The sequence below is a fragment of the Pimephales promelas genome, chromosome 13 (genome assembly GCF_988280905.1).
Source record: "Pimephales promelas chromosome 13, fPimPro1.hap1.1, whole genome shotgun sequence".
Lineage (NCBI taxonomy): Eukaryota > Metazoa > Chordata > Actinopteri > Cypriniformes > Leuciscidae > Pimephales > Pimephales promelas.
In genome coordinates, this window is record NC_142781.1 from 5375330 (window position 1) to 5392092 (window position 16763).

Below are 16763 nucleotides of genomic sequence, written 5' to 3' on the forward strand. Positions count from 1 at the left end.
TCGTCCGACTGTTACTGCGTACTACGTTTTATTTTTGATTCTAAATTGTTTTAATTATTTACTGTATTTTATTTTTATAATTATTTTTATTTTTCATGTTTTATTCTAAACTGTTCTAATTATTCTGATTACTTTTCATTATTTATTTTTTCTATGTAAAGCACTTTGAATTGCCATTGTGTATGAAATATGCTATATAAATAAACTTGCCTTATCTACCTACCAGTTTTAACTTTCACATGCAGTTACACATTAACCTACCTACCTACCTACCTACCAGTATTAAATAAAAAAAATTATCAAACAACCCCTACAACCCCACATGTTGTTTGAGAGGGTTTCAAGAAAGATCCTCCTCTCTCCTCCAAAAACAAACTCCAGCATATTCAGGTGTCAGACACGACTGGATCTTCAAACGGCACAGGGTTCTGTGGTCAGATGAGACTAAAAAAAGAGCTTTTTGGCAGTAAGCACACTAGATAGTTTGGTGGACATGAGGATAAAAAGTACCCCATGTGTACAATTTAATAAACCATTGGATCTTTAATGTTGGGGACCTATTTTTCTGCAGGAGGTCCTGGACTTCTTATTCAGATACATGGCATTGTGGATTCTATTAAACATCAACAGATAAAAAATCAAAACCTGACACCTTCTGCTAGAAATCTTATTATGGGCCATGGTTGGATCTGCCATCTGGACAACGATCCAAGACAAACATCAAAATCAACATAAAAATTTGTTAGGGAGCACAAAATGAAGCTTCTGCCATGACCGTCCCAGAACCCTATAGAAAATGAGTGGTCCGAACTGAAGAGAAGCACAAACATGGATCTGAGAATCTGAAGGATCTGGAGAGTCTGTATGGAGGAATGGTCTCTGATCTCAGGTCAGGTGTTGTGCAAACACATCAGGCATTTTAACAGAAAACTCAGAGCAGTTATCTTGGCAAAAAGAGATTGCAAAAAGGTATTTAATAAAAGGGTATGAGTAATTGTGGCCAACGTGTTTTGGAGAAAAACATTTATTTTATAATGTGATCCCACATTACACATTAACAAACATACCTAGCAACCAGTATTAACTTTCACATAGTTACACATAAACCAACCTACCAGTATTGACTTTCACATACAGTTACACATTAACCAACCTACCAGTATTAACTTTCACATGCAGTTACACATTAACCAACCTACCTACCTACCAGTATTAACTTTCACATACAGTTACACATTAACCTACCTACCTACCTACAAGTATTAACTTTCACATACAGTTACACATTAACCAACCTACCTACCTACCTACCAGTATTAACTTTCACATGCAGTTACACATTAACCAACCTACCTACATACAAGTATTAACTTTCACATGCAGTTACACATTAACCTACCTACCAGTATTAACTTTCACATACAGTTACACATTAACCTACCTACCTACCAACCAGTATTAACTTTCACATAAAGTTACACATTTACCTACCTACCAGTATTAACTTTCACATACAGTTACACATTAACCTACCTACCTACAAGTATTAACTTTCACATGCAGTTACACATTAACCTACCTACCAGTATTAACTTTCACATACAGTTACACATTAACCTACCTACCAGTATTAACTTTCACATACAGTTACACATTAACCTACCTACCTACAAGTATTAACTTTCACATCCAGTTACACATTAACCTACCTATCTACCAGTATTAACTTTCACATGCAGTTACACATTAACCTACCTATCTACCAGTATTAACTTTCACATACAGTTACACATTAACCTACCTACCAGTATTAACTTTCACTTACAGTTACACATTAACCTACCTACTGTATTAACTTTCACATACAGTTACACATTAACCTACCTACCTACTGTATTAACTTTCACATACATTTACACATTAACCTACCTACCAGTATTAACTTTCACATACAGTTACACATTAACCTACCTACCTACCAGTATTAACTTTCACATGCAGTTACACATTAACCTACCTACCAGTATTAACTTTCACTTACAGTTACACATTAACCTACCTCCCTACAAGTATTAACTTTCACATGCAGTTACACATTAACCTACCTACCTACAAGTATTAACTTTCACTTACAGTTACACATTAACCTACCTACAAGTATTAACTCTCACATGCAGTTACACATTAACCTACCTATCAGTATTAACTTTCACATGCAGTTACACATTAACCTACCTACCAGTATTAACTTTCACATACAGTTACACATTAACCTACCTACCAGTATTAACTTTCACATACAGTTACACATTAACCTACCTACCTACAAGTATTAACTTTCACATCCAGTTACACATTAACCTACCTATCTACCAGTATTAACTTTCACATGCAGTTACACATTAACCTACCTATCTACCAGTATTAACTTTCACATACAGTTACACATTAACCTACCTACCAGTATTAACTTTCACTTACAGTTACACATTAACCTACCTACTGTATTAACTTTCACATACAGTTACACATTAACCTACCTACCTACTGTATTAACTTTCACATACATTTACACATTAACCTACCTACCAGTATTAACTTTCACATACAGTTACACATTAACCTACCTACCTACCAGTATTAACTTTCACATGCAGTTACACATTAACCTACCTACCAGTATTAACTTTCACTTACAGTTACACATTAACCTACCTCCCTACAAGTATTAACTTTCACATGCAGTTACACATTAACCTACCTACCTACAAGTATTAACTTTCACTTACAGTTACACATTAACCTACCTACAAGTATTAACTCTCACATGCAGTTACACATTAACCTACCTATCAGTATTAACTTTCACATAGTTACACATAAACCAACCTATCAGTATTAACTCTCACATAGTTACACATTAACCTACCTACCAGTATTAACTTTCACATACAGTTACACATTAACTTTCACATAAAGTTACTCATTAACTTTCACATGCAGTTACACATTAACTTTCACATACAGTTACTCATTATCGTTCGCATGCTGTTACTCGTCATTTCACATGCAGGTACTCATCATTTTTCACAGGCAGGTACTCGTTAACTTTCACATGAAGCTACTCGTTAACTTTCGCTTGCAATTACTCAACAACTTTCTCACGCAGTTACATATCGATTTTCACTGCAGTTACACATTAGCTTTCACATGCAGTTACACATCAACTTTCACAAGCAGTTACTCGTCGCCTTTCGCATGCCGTTACTCATTAACTTCGCTTGCAAGTTACTCATTAACTTCAGTGCAGTTACTCATCATTTCACATGCAGCTACTCATAAACTTCGCTTACAAATTACTCATCAACTTTCAGATGCAGTTCCACATCAACTTTCTCATGCAGTTACACATAGACTTTCACATGCAGTTACCGGTTAACTTCGCTTGCAGTTACTCATTATCTTTCACATGCTTGCTACTCGTCTTTCACATGCAAGTACTCATATCTTTCACATGCAGCTACTCGTTACCTTTCGCATGCAGCTACTGGACATTTTCCGATGCAGTTACATATCGATTTTCACTGCAGTTACACATTAGCTTTCGCATGCAGTTACACATTAACTTTCACTGCAGTTACTCGTTGCCTTTCGCATGCAGCTACTCATTAACTTCGCTTGCAAGTTACTCATTAACTTCACGTACAGCTACTCACCATTTCACTGCAGTTACACGTTAACTTCGCTTGCAAGTTACTCATACTTTCACCTCAAGTTACTCGTACTTTCACCTGCAGTTACACATTAATTATCACACGCAGTTACACATATGACTTTCGCAAGCATTTACTCAACAACTTTCACCAGCAGTTACACATTAACTTCCACTTGCAGCTACTCATAAACTTCATCTGCAGATACTCATCACAGTAACATGCACTTTACTCATCGACTTTCACCTGTAGTTACACATAGACTTTCACTGCAGTTACACATCAACTTTCACAGCAGTTACTAAATAACTTTCGCATGCAGTTACACATTAACTCTCACATGCAGTTACTCATTAACTTTCACATGCAGTTACACATTAACTCTCACATGCAGTTACACATTAACTCTCACATGCAGTTACACATTAACTTTCACATGCAGTTACACGGTAACACTTTACAATAAGTTTCGTTAGTTAACATTAGTTAACTACATTAGTTAATATGAACTAATAATGAAGAGCACATATACAGCATTTGTTAATCTTTGTTAATGTTATTTTCAACATTTACTAATACTTGATTAAAATCTTGTTAACATTAGTTAATGCACCGTAAACTAACATGAACAAACAATGAACAGCTGTGTTTTCATGAACTAACATTAACAAAGATGAACAAATGCAGTAACAAATGTATTGCTCATGGTTAGTGCATGTTAGTAAATACATTAACTAATGAACCTTATTGTAAAGTGTTACCAGTTACACATTGTCGGTTAAAAACAAGAAAGTGGCTAGTAAAAACGTCGAGTGGCTGGTCGATTTAGAAATCCACAGTGGCCGCCGGTGGACAAAAGAGTTGATTTCCATCCCTGCTTGGTAAATGTCAAGGTGTCATAACAAAGACATCTCAAACAATGTCATATTTGCATTAAAACTTTCATAACTGAGCAAAAGACACTTAATGACAGTTGTCACAAACATGCATAAACCTTCCTTCATATTCATAACATACATCATGTTAGTCTTATGCATACCCCTTCAAGTAACGTGTTACCAAAGATTGAATCTCAGACAGTTCATAAGAGAAACGTGTGCAGGATTGCGTGTTGCAAGAATGCTGTCTTGACGAAGCCTAACTTGCTTCATAAAATGTAATATATTTTTTAATATTTAATTTATCAGTCAGAGCAGGAATCAAGGCTACAGTCGAATAAACAAAGCCAGCGGAGCGATTATCTCTGTCCATCTTGAGGAATGAAAACGGTTGAACCAAAGAACGTATATTGACAAGAAGTGAACGCTCCATTGCAACACAAGTATTTTGGAGTATTATCTTATATTAATGACCGTTAAAACAAAACTATGTAAAAAAAACTGTTCAAAGTGGCAATTAAAGTAATAGCATAACGGACACAGCGCATCAATGATCATCATGTTTGTAGCATGATCCAGGGGATTAAAACGTACAAAATATATTTCAGGCCTAATGGAGTTGGTAACTAATAGAAGTAGTAAATGTGTAAAGTTGCATACAATGGAAATACCATAGACTGTAAAAAATATGGACAAAGCGTCTGTGACGTCACTCACAGACTTTCTGAAGAACAGGTTTGAGGCTGTTTATGGGGGGTATGGGCGGCACCATATTAGAAAATCTTGAGAAATACAAAATACAAATGTTCAGAAATACAAATGTTTCAGAAAGGATACAGAGATGCGTCGTGTCAGATCATGGCCAAGACGTCCAATTCCACTCGGCGCAGCCCGTTATCAGCTGTCAATCAAAGTTAACCGCCCTTATTTTTCATACATTTTACATCCAAATACGATCTAAACTAACGAGTTAGAAAAAATTCACTCACCTCACAGTTGTCAGGCACTCGGAACCTATCGAAAAATACAATAAAAGTCAAACTGTAAACATATGAATTGATGCTGTGAAAACGGACATTTTAATGTGAGGTCTATGGATATTCACCCCTTTTTGGGACCGACCTCTAGCGGATTTTCGATGTATTGCAGTTTTTCCCACTTCCGGGTAGGCTTCATTTTTCAGATTAGAATTTTGCCGCTTGGGAAAAATTAGAAGAAAAAACTACCTCAAAAAACTGTTATCTATGCTGTTGTCCAGTAACTCCAGTTGGAATTTTCACCCCAAAATGGCGGCCGCGCTCCTGAAGCGCCACCTAGTGGCTTTTACCAAAAAAGCATCAGAGTTTTGCTTCTTGTTCTTCTATACTCTTTGGTTGAACTCTGACCAATAAGACGATCGTTTTATACACATGGCTTGCATAAACACATTTTGGTACGCTGCTTTGAAATGTTGCCTTGTGAAAGCAAACCGAACGAGTAAAAAATTAAATCCGTGCTTCAGAACTGTTGTGGAAAAATTTTAAGTTAGCTTGATTCTAAAGTAATTAAGAGTTAATTATTAGAAGTTGATCAATGAATGATTTGATAGAAATAGATTTGTGTTGAGCAAAATGCATGAGTACAGCATGTGCTTTTTACGAGTCCTACGTGAGGAACATGCATGGGGAAACGTATAGAAACAGGTGGAAAGAAGACCTTTGACCCCAGATGTCATCCTGACTAGGCCGGTCAGCAAGTGCTGACCTTTTCTGCAGCAGTGTCATTATCAGGCGCTAACTTGTACAACTTGAAACCTTGAGTTTGAGTATAAAAGCTGTGTGGAGGGGGCAGACGGGGTGTCACTCACCACAGCGTTACTTCTGTGTGTCAGACTGAACCTTCTTGCAAGAATAAAGTACTTCTTTTATTTCATTAATTTGACTCTGAGTGTCTCTTACGCAGTGATGATGTTGGAAAGGATTTTTGCCGTAACAGAACAAAGAAAATGACCTACAGGTATGAAAATACAGCCCTACACAGCAACCTATGGCATGAGTTGGGCTTTGCTAATCAGGTTTTCTGATAATCAAGTCATTTTGTGTGAAAAGACAATGGTCATGAAAACAGTAGACTTCCTTTTGGAAAAAAATACTTTTGGCATTTGGTTGGAGAGACGGTGCTCACAGAAGGCACATGCAAACTTTCTTTCTCAATTGGCTCATTTTGGCTTTCATGGGCTCTATAATAACATTTTCTACCTCATGAATTTCGCTGAATATGAAATGAATATCTTCATAAATGGATATTAAAGGCTTTAGCTGTGCTTTGCCGCTGGAGTATAATAGAAACCCACATTTTGCTTAAGCCGAAAAATAACTGCTGGAAAATAAACCGTCGAGGTATAAAACGGTTAACGGTAAAGCGGTAAACGTGCGTGGGAGAGAGCAGACCTTGCCTATATCAGAGCAACAAAAAATTTTTCAAAATGTTTGTTTTTTTTGGTGCAAAAAATAAGTTTCTCCAATCTTCTTGAAACTCTGGATTCCGATAGAGGGCCATGGGACTTAGACCTGAGTGCAAAAATGGAGGATCTAGACCCGTCCAGAGCTGAGATATCGAAACTCAAAATTTCGACCCGAAAAAAAACAACAACAGGGGTACCACTGTCGTTTTTTTTTTTTTTTTCGGGTGGAAATTTTGAGTTTCTCTGATCTTCTTGAAACTCTGGATTCTGATAGAGGGCCATGAGACTTAGACATGAGTACAAAAATGGAGTCTCTAGACCCTTCCAGAGCTGAGATTTTGAGATCCCACGTAGCATTTATGCCATTGGGTTCGTGGTCGGTGGAATTATGGGACGGCGCTTGGCGCTACGGACTCAGTGGCCCTAGCTGAGTGCAGTAAAATAGTTTTTATCATGACAGGAACTTTAATTAAAATGTCCAAAAAAAAAACACTACCCAAATCCCCATTCAACAGATTGCAGGCGGGATTCTGTCCAATTGCAGCTTATTGCATGAAGGCCGAGGTTAGTACATTTAAGTGGGTTATTGGACAAATAGTGTGTTCGCGGACAGTGGATTCTGGGACGGCGCTTGGTGCTACGGACCCCGGGGGGGTTGTGTCTCCTGAGTGCGGGAAAATATTTTTTATCACGACAGAAACTTTAATTAAAATGTCTATCAAAAATACTCCCCCAAATCCCCATTCAATAGATTGCCGGTGGGATCGCGTCCAATTGCAGCTTATTGCATGAACTGCGGAAAAACTTTAAAAAATATAGTGGGTTATTGGACAAATAGTGGGTTTGTGGGACGGGGGCGTGTCCGGGGACCAGTCAGTGGGCGGGGGGCCGGTCGCCCTGACGAAGCGGTGGTCGGTTGGAGACCTCCATTCCACGCTCATTCACGGCATCATCAAGCTATGCCTTTGTTTAGAATAAGCGACTTCTAGTGGCGAAACTTACATACTGTGCCTTTAATAAAGAATCAAGAATGAACACCAACCTCTTTGTTCTTCAGTATGTTTCATTCTGCAGTGTTCTGGATCTCATGTTCTCACTGTCCTTCAATAAACTCTGTTTGTGTTGGCTCTTCCTGATGGTTTGATGCTCGTCTTCACTTGTAGCTGAGGGGAATATTCCAGCGTTTATTGGTGAACTGCAGTGGGAGGAGCTTCACTGAAGGAGGAGTTTCACTGGAGGAGGAGGAGCATCACTGAAGGAGGAGATCTGGCAAAAATCAATAAGAAAACACATACTGAGTTTGTTTTTATACTAATTTACACATTTTAAATGTTTATGCCCACCTTTTCTATCTAGTAAAGTAACTTTCAAGTTAATTAATCTCAAAAGTCTGATTACACAGACAGGGCTTGGATTAAGCCAGGAATAGGCCTTTGTTCAATTAGGGCATTTAAGTAGCTTTTGGGCTAGGGGTGTAACGATACCCTCATGTTAGGATTCGATATATATCATAATAGTAAACTCCGAATGTCGAATGATATTGCGATATTGCAAGACATATGGTAAAAGGTAAACAAAGAAATTACTGTTGACTAAAATGCTAAATTTGGTATTACATTGGGAGTGGAAATGAAAAGGTTTGGACTTGGTGCTGGGAAACCAATGCACAGGACCACAGACACCGGAATAAAAAGAATTCATGATTCTGAAGCTGAAAATAATACAGAATTCTATTTAGATGAATATGCTTGCAATTTTATTGGTAACATAGGACATTTGGCATTATCAGGACTGACAAATATCCCCTCATTGCTTTATTATACTCAACATAATACAGTAGTTTAATGTAGTACCACCGACACTAAAACTCTATAAACTTGAATTTTTTTGCATACAGTAATTTTCATTTTGGGTGAACTACACTCAACACCGATTGTTACTATCCGCGCAATGCTCTGAACACACACTAAATGTAGACTATCTTGAATACCGCATTGGAGCGTATCCCATCATGCATTAGGTGCGGGAATTCACATGCACTGAAATCACAAGATGATGAGGAAAACATTCCACTGTAAGTTAAATGAACTACATTTTACATGTAATTTGGTAGAAAAACACATTGTTAAAGTGTCACTATAATGTTGCAAAGATGAGTATGGTATGTGTATTTTGTACATTTGCAGCTGCTTTTTAAATCACTTAATTAAAAGCACCATTTTTTTAATTACGCTTTTTGTTACATTGGGACTACTAACCAGACATTGTTGATTAAAAAATTTAAATAAAGCTCTGTAAACACTTGCATTTTTGTGTCACTATAAGTGTGTCCCATTGGGTAATCAAAAGTTCTAGTCATCACACCTACTTGAACACTTGGGCTAAACGCAGGAAATACCTACATCGTGCAAGTACACAAGTGCAAAGACCGCAAGTGTGGTACTTCCAAAAAAAAAAACATTACTAATGTGCATCTTGAGACAAAACAATGGCACTGACATTTTAAAATGCACTGACATTTTGCTGCTAGAAACAGATTGTTACAGACTGTATACTGAAAGAATAAAAGTGGTCTAATGTTAAAATATTATTTCTCAATGAAATGATACAGTAAAATTGCAGGAACATAAAGACTAATGAAACCCATCTTTATCAAACATTGTAATTCGCCGATATGAATAGTTAATTTTCTGTTATGTTACACATCTAGAAAGGAGCAGACGTCGTTTCTGGTGCAACACATGTTATATAGGGGCTTTGCATGCAATTCTGCAAGACAGATTTAACAGTACACAGTCAATTATCAGTGGAGCATCTCAATTTGGTGTGTTATCTGCTCGTCTCTGCATTAACTGCTATATTGTGTGCACGTTCTCACATTCAGTATGACATTTAATATTTGCTCATTATAACATTCCCTGTTGCTCACTAACCTAAATTAACATTCACTTGAACATACAGTTTGCAAATTAATTTTACATTCATTCAAGTACAATTACCAAACATAGATCAAGGTCAATTTGTCTTTTTATTAATTTAATTAACAAACTAATTATATAAAACTATTGTCAGTGCACTAAAAATAAACTGGTTTTATGCCTTTATTAATAAAACTTAAACAACTTAAAAAATACGAGGCTTAAAGGATTAGTTCACTTTTGAAAAAACTTTTGCTGATAATTTACTCACCCCCATGTCATCCAAGATGTCCATGTCTTACTTTCCTCAGTCGAAAAGAAATTAAGGTTTTTGATGAAAACATTCCAGGATTTTTCTCCATATAATGGACTTCAATGGGAACCGGATGGTTCAGGTCCAAAAGATAGTGTTAATAACAGTTTCAGTTGCAGCTTCAAATGTCTTTAAACGACACCAGACGATGAATAAGGGTCTTATCATGCGAAACGATCGGTTATTTCAAAGCTTATTCCAAAAATGTAACTTTTCTAAGGACAAATGCTAGCCTTGTAATATATTGTGAGGCGCGTTTGCAACGTCACGTAATACGTAATTACGTTCAAAAGGTCACGGGCGACGTAGCCGGAAGTACAGAATCAAAATCGTCCGACATCGTTGTTTTAAATTTTAATTCCTTTTTTGTAAACGGCGTTTGAGTTAGTTTTCACGTTCAACCTATGCGTTCAACTTGTAAACACTCTGACTCTGTACTTCTGGCTACGTCGCCCGTGACCTTTTGAACGCAATTACGTAATACGTGACGTTGCAAACGCGCCTCACAGAATGGAGAAAGGCTAGCATTTGTCCTTAGAAAAGTTACATTTTTGGAATAAGCTTTGAAATAACCGATCGTTTCGCATGATAAGACCCTTATTCATCGTCTGGTGTCGTTTAAAGACATTTGAAGCTGCATCTGAAACTGTTATTAACACTATCTTTTGGACCTGAACCATCCGGTTCCCATTGAAGTCCATTATATGGAGAAAAATCCTGGAATGTTTTCATCAAAAACCTAAATTTCTTTTCGACTGAAGAAAGAAAGACATGGACATCTTGGATGACATGGGGGTGAGTAAATCATCAGCAAAAGTTTTTTCAAAAGTGAACTAATCCTTTAAGAGATTAAAGGGTTAGTTCACCCAAAAATGAAAATTAAGTCATTAATTACTCACCCCCATGCTGTACCAACCCCGTAAGACCTTCGTTCGTCTTCGGAACACAAATGAAGATATTTTTGATTAAATTTGAGAGCTGTATAACTACCACATTGGCTCCTAAGGGACTGCCTCTTGACGGCCCAAAAAGTCAATGAAGAAAATGTTTAAATATCCCAAGTGACTACCGTGGCTCAACTATATGTTTATCAAGCGACGCGAATACTTTTTGTGCGAAAAAACAAACAAAAATAACGAGTTTATTCAACTATTTCTTTTCTTCCTTGTAGGCCAGAACGAGACTTCCTTATAGATTTCCACGACGCATGCGCGAGAATTGCGATCTGCTCACACCAGCTTCACTACTTCAGATCGCAAATCTCGCGCATGCGTCGTGGAAATCTATAAGGAAGTCTCGTTCTGGCCTACAAGGAAGAAAAGAAATAGTCGAATAAACTCGTTATTTTTGTTTGTTTTTTCGCACAAAAAGTATTCGCGTCGCTTGATAAACATATAGTTGAGCCACGGTAGTCACTTGGGATATTTAAACATTTTCTTCATTGACTTTTTGGGCCGTCAAGAGGCAGTCCCTTAGGAGCCAATGTGGTAGTTATACAGCTCTCAAATTTAATCAAAAATATCTTCATTTGTGTTCCGAAGACGAACGAAGGTCTTACGGGGTTGGTACAGCATGGGGGTGAGTAATTAATGACTTAATTTTCATTTTTGGGTGAACTAACCCTTTAATAAAAATGCCTTCTGCATTTTTGTTTTGCTTTTCACTCCATTGTACCGAAATCGTACCGAAGCGTCTGAATGTCTGAACCGAGGTATGAACCCAAGCGTGACTTCTGTACCGTTCCACCCCTAATGCAGTTTCATTATTATTCATTACTATCCAGAGAGCAGCTTACAAATCAAACATGTGAACATACAGTATATCTCGCTCCATATCAAAAATAACAAATAACCCTTGTTAAACTTAATTTGAACCTATACATTTCCCTTTGTCTGTTAAACACAAAGCTGTAACTGCAGAAAGCAAAAGCTGAATCCCGGACATCAGGTAACACCTAAAGCTATAACTCAGCTTTCTCCACAGGACAACAGCCTGCTAGCTTAGCTTCCAAAAAAGATGTGTAATGCCAATCCTACATAATGCATCCGTCTGCGTATTCAGTACCTTCGTCCATATTTTCAAAACATTTCTGCTGTGAAATCAGACGCACTGGCACTGATCTGTGATAGGTCTGTTAGCACATTAGGTCCAACCCCCTATGGGTGGGTTTGAAAGGGTGAGATCTTGTGCTTGTAGTTTTTCCAGAAATCCCCCTCTCTTATACTTCCTCCTACTATGACATAAAATGACGAATTTTGCGTCTTTGTAGGAGGAAGTGAAAAAGATCAATAGCAGATTTCTCTCGTCTCAGGGGAAAATGAGAAAGTGTTGCACGACCATTCAATAGTATAACTGGGTTTCTAACAATGGAAAGATTAATGCAAATGGGTGGAGTTGCTAGGGCTGTAACGATATACGATATAAAATCGAAATCGCGATACTCAGGTCCACGATACTGTATCGCGATGTGAGAAGGCAGAATCGCGACACACCCCTTCCACCTCCCAGTTATCTTTCCCGTCCAGATCCAATGCTATCTTTAAATTACTATTTATATTATTTGAAGTTAACATTATAAAATATGTAGACCTAGTTGAGGTTAAATTAGCCAAAACTTAAATCCATCAAAATAATACATTCTCAGAAAATGCATTTAATACCAATATATTGACACTTCTGTTTATATCCATAGCCTACTCCCTTAATAAAATCCAGTACGTCCACACATTAGAAAAAAATATAAGTCTACACTTGCATTTTATATTTAACATGAAGGAAATACACACGCATACAGGGACGCGACACAAAACATCTTTAATATTTAGGTAGCAAAAATATAGCCTATATTTTTTATAATTCTGTAAATTACACTGTACAAACCAAAAGAAATACTAGGCTGCCCACCGGATGAAGGGTTAGCTCTCCCCAGAACATAAAATATTTATTTTGTTTTATTTTTCGTGTTCGAGGAAAAAAAAACAATGTCGTGACAGTTCTCTGGAAGCGGCACTTAAACTTTCAGAGAATTCAAATAGAAAGCACAAAGACTTACTTTAAATTGAATTTCGTTTTTTTTATTAATTGTATCTCAATTTTAATAAATGTTTCATCAACCAATTGCCTGGATTTAATAAATAAGAAGATAATATAGCTAGCCTACAGATGATCACGACATTGAGGTGCCGGCGCCTGTATTTGGAGCTCGTCTCATGAATCTTAACCCTATAAGCTTATAGACCTGAGAAATAAATATATATTGAAATGTCTTCTTTTAAAAAGAACAATTCAAAACGAAAGAAAAAAGACTGCTCTCTGCTTATGTAATCCGTATGAAAAGTACATTTCTCTTGGCGCGTTCACTTCTGCGAAGGCTGTCGCGGTTATGGAATTTCCCTTGCGGTAATGTTGAGTGGCTCAATAGCGCGATATGCCCTATTAGCGCCATTTATTTATTTAATTTATATGTATCTGTTGCTATATAAATATGTTTACGATGTGGACAAAAACGAGGACATTTTCAGTAACCACTGTAACCGAAACTAAACAGCGTCTATGCGCATTGAAAGGCTTTCACTTAGCGCGCACATTGTTATGACAACGGAGTTTGAGCGATTCATTAAACCGTTCATTCAACGAACACGTTCAAAAAAGCTGATTCATTAAAAGAGATGTAATGAAGGTGTTAATTATTTTTAACTTTGAGTTCCACTTTTCAAGGCTCAGCTGAGCAGCATTTATGGGAAATAGTACCTGTGATGTGAACGTTAAAATTATGGTACACGGCAACCCAGATAGCACAAGGGTATCTGATGTCCTATTTACATCTGGAAGACGTATTTTAAAGAGTGTTTGCTCATCTGCAAGACGTCTATAGGACGTTTCCTGTCAGATGTTAAATAGACGTTTAGAAGATGTCAGTTTAACGTGCATTCTAAATCATTACATCTTAGAGACATCTTCTAAACGTCTATTTGACATCTGCAGGAAACGTCCTATAGACGTCTTGCAGATGAGCAAACACTCTTTAAAATACGTCTTCCAGATGTAAATAGGACATCAAACAGCCTTGTGCTATCTGGGAACCTTTTCACGACTTCAAAGACAGACGCAGGTAATCGCATGCGATCTGGCTACTAGGGGTTTCACAACTACTGATTTTTGCTAGTCGACTAGTTTTGCATAACAGTCGACAACTAGTCGACTAGTCGTTAAATGGTTTATTCTATGGGTGTGCGATATCACGAATAGTAAATATCTCCACGATCTGCTTTTGAAGAAATATTGTAGTATCGTGTTTGCATTCTGGCGCCTCTGTCTCAACTGTAAAACGCGACGTAGCCTACACATCACACGTTAAGGAATAGGTATGGTACACTGCAATTCACAAAAGTTCATTATTTGCATAAGTCTTGCCGGTTAAACATTAATTCATGCGCTGTTCTAACGTGCGCTTTCCTGAGCGCGCGGCATACCCCCGACGCTCACAGGCGCCTGTCAAACAGCGCCTGAATACTGGACTAAGTTATCTTTCGAGTCTTATTATGCCAATACTGTTAAATACACACAATATTTACATAAACAGAAATGGCTATGTCTAAAGTGAAAGCAAACATTTGAGAGAAAATCTGGTGTAATATGCGTATATAGGCTATTAAACACGTCGCATGGTCTAAAAGCGAAAGTAGTAATACTCGTATTTTCTGCACAATAAGGCGCAATTAAAAGCCTTTAATTTTCTCAATCCGGCCTTTTCTCAAGCCTTATAATCCGAGCGCATTATATATGGATCAATTGCTCGCGCTCATGTCCATCTTATGCCCGCTTTGTCATATGGCCAGTTCAACCTCGTGTAAATCAGGTAGGTTGTGTGTCTCCCGCTCACGAGCGCTTACTCTTACACACACGAACAGACACACTGTCCCCGGCGTCACAGAATGTGCATAAAGCGCTCCCCGTTCACAGTAACCGGGTCGTCTCATTCAGCCAGCTGTTGCTGTCTGCGAGTCAGGTTGCGAATGTAAGTTACGTGCCCGCCCCAGCGCGCTCACGCGCCTCATCTCTGACGCCGCGCACTCGCTGCATTCCCTTTAGCACATCTAGTGGATGCATAACGCAAACCCAGTCAAACGTTTGAAAAATGTTCTAAAATAGGTCATTGAAGGTGCGCCTTATAGTGCTTATAGTATATAGTACTGCCGCTTGTACTTAAAGGGATAGTTCACAAAAAAATATATATCTATATGTCATCATTTTGTTTCCGACTAGTCGACTAAGGCCAACAGCGCCAACTAGTGGTTGTGACAGTCGACTAGTCGACTAGTTGATGAAACCCCTACTGGCTACACATCATCACCAAAATAAAACAGTCTTGTTATCATTACATTATGTACTTGTTTAACATGCAATACACATGCATGAAGTTCAAAACAAGAAGGGTATAGCCTTATAAAACATATATAGTTAGAGCACAGAAAACAACCCAAAAGCAGCATACACTGCCTAGTTTAGTTTAATAATTTGCATAGTTATTATTGTTTTTTGGTGTTCAGATTCTATACGTTTTTCCAAATGTTATTTAATAAAAATACCTGTATATTTTTTCCTCTCGAAATCTATTTTTCACCCCAACCCGCCCCCGTGACAGAATCGCGATACGAATCGAATCGTGGGTCAAAAATCGTGATACGAACCGAATCGTGGGTTTGGTGTGTCGTTACAGCCCTAGGAGTTGCCCTTTAACTCTAATGTCCCCGCTGCATGCAACTTGCGCAAAATGGCGGACACCCGCGAACTCCACGTGTGTTACTGAATTCGCGTCACTTAAACTATTATTTTACCCATCAATATCACACAACCTCTAAATAACAGTACTGTGCATACTGTCTTTCCATCTCCATTGCATAATACCAATTATCGTTTCACATACGAAGTTTCATTGCCGCGTTGTTTCTGATCACGCTCTATCCACGGGTGATAACAATTTCGTGCAAAACTTACGTTACTTAACATAAATCCTAAATACTCAAATACTGAACATAACTGTTGGTGGACCCCTTTGACTTATAATAGACACAAGTAATCTTACCTGCAAAAAAGATATAACAGTAGCAACACAGTCAATCATCAGTGGAGCATCTCCTAGTTGCCTCTATGCTAGTTGCACGTGGCCGCCATTTTGGATTTCTTATCCGTGTCCGTGCGGTCGGACACTTCCGGTGTGGTGAAGAGATGAGTCCCCCTGAAGAAAGAGATTTTTTTTTTATTATGGTAAAAAAGATATAAACAAGAGTCTCATTTTTATGTTAAATTTGATCTTATTTCTTGGTAAATTTTACATACATAAATGGTCTGGAAGGACACCTAACATTTACCACTTTAAAGCTGACTTGAAAATTTACTTTGAAACACTGAAAGGTCTCTCAAATCGCAAAGCAACCAGAACGATGGACATCTTCAAAGAATTGAACTCCTCTTATTTAATGTAACTATATATGTATA

At 37.7% G+C, this 16763-nt stretch overlaps 1 long non-coding RNA gene across 7 annotated transcripts; it reads right to left on the minus strand.

The window, feature by feature from the left end:
- Nucleotides 1–970: 970 nt before the first annotated feature.
- Nucleotides 971–16604, minus strand: LOC120479257 (uncharacterized). 7 transcript variants are annotated; one of them, XR_016145964.1, is made up of 6 exons: nucleotides 16351–16604; nucleotides 8077–8300; nucleotides 5581–5605; nucleotides 5429–5492; nucleotides 1968–4590; nucleotides 971–1884 (listed from the first exon to the last, which is right to left on the minus strand). It is a non-coding gene; the product is annotated as an uncharacterized LOC120479257 (long non-coding RNA). The 7 variants fall into 7 exon arrangements; XR_016145961.1 differs by having other exon boundaries at nucleotides 971–2151; nucleotides 2232–4590; nucleotides 16351–16600; XR_016145963.1 differs by having other exon boundaries at nucleotides 971–2715; nucleotides 2846–4590; nucleotides 16351–16479.
- Nucleotides 16605–16763: the final 159 nt, after the last annotated feature.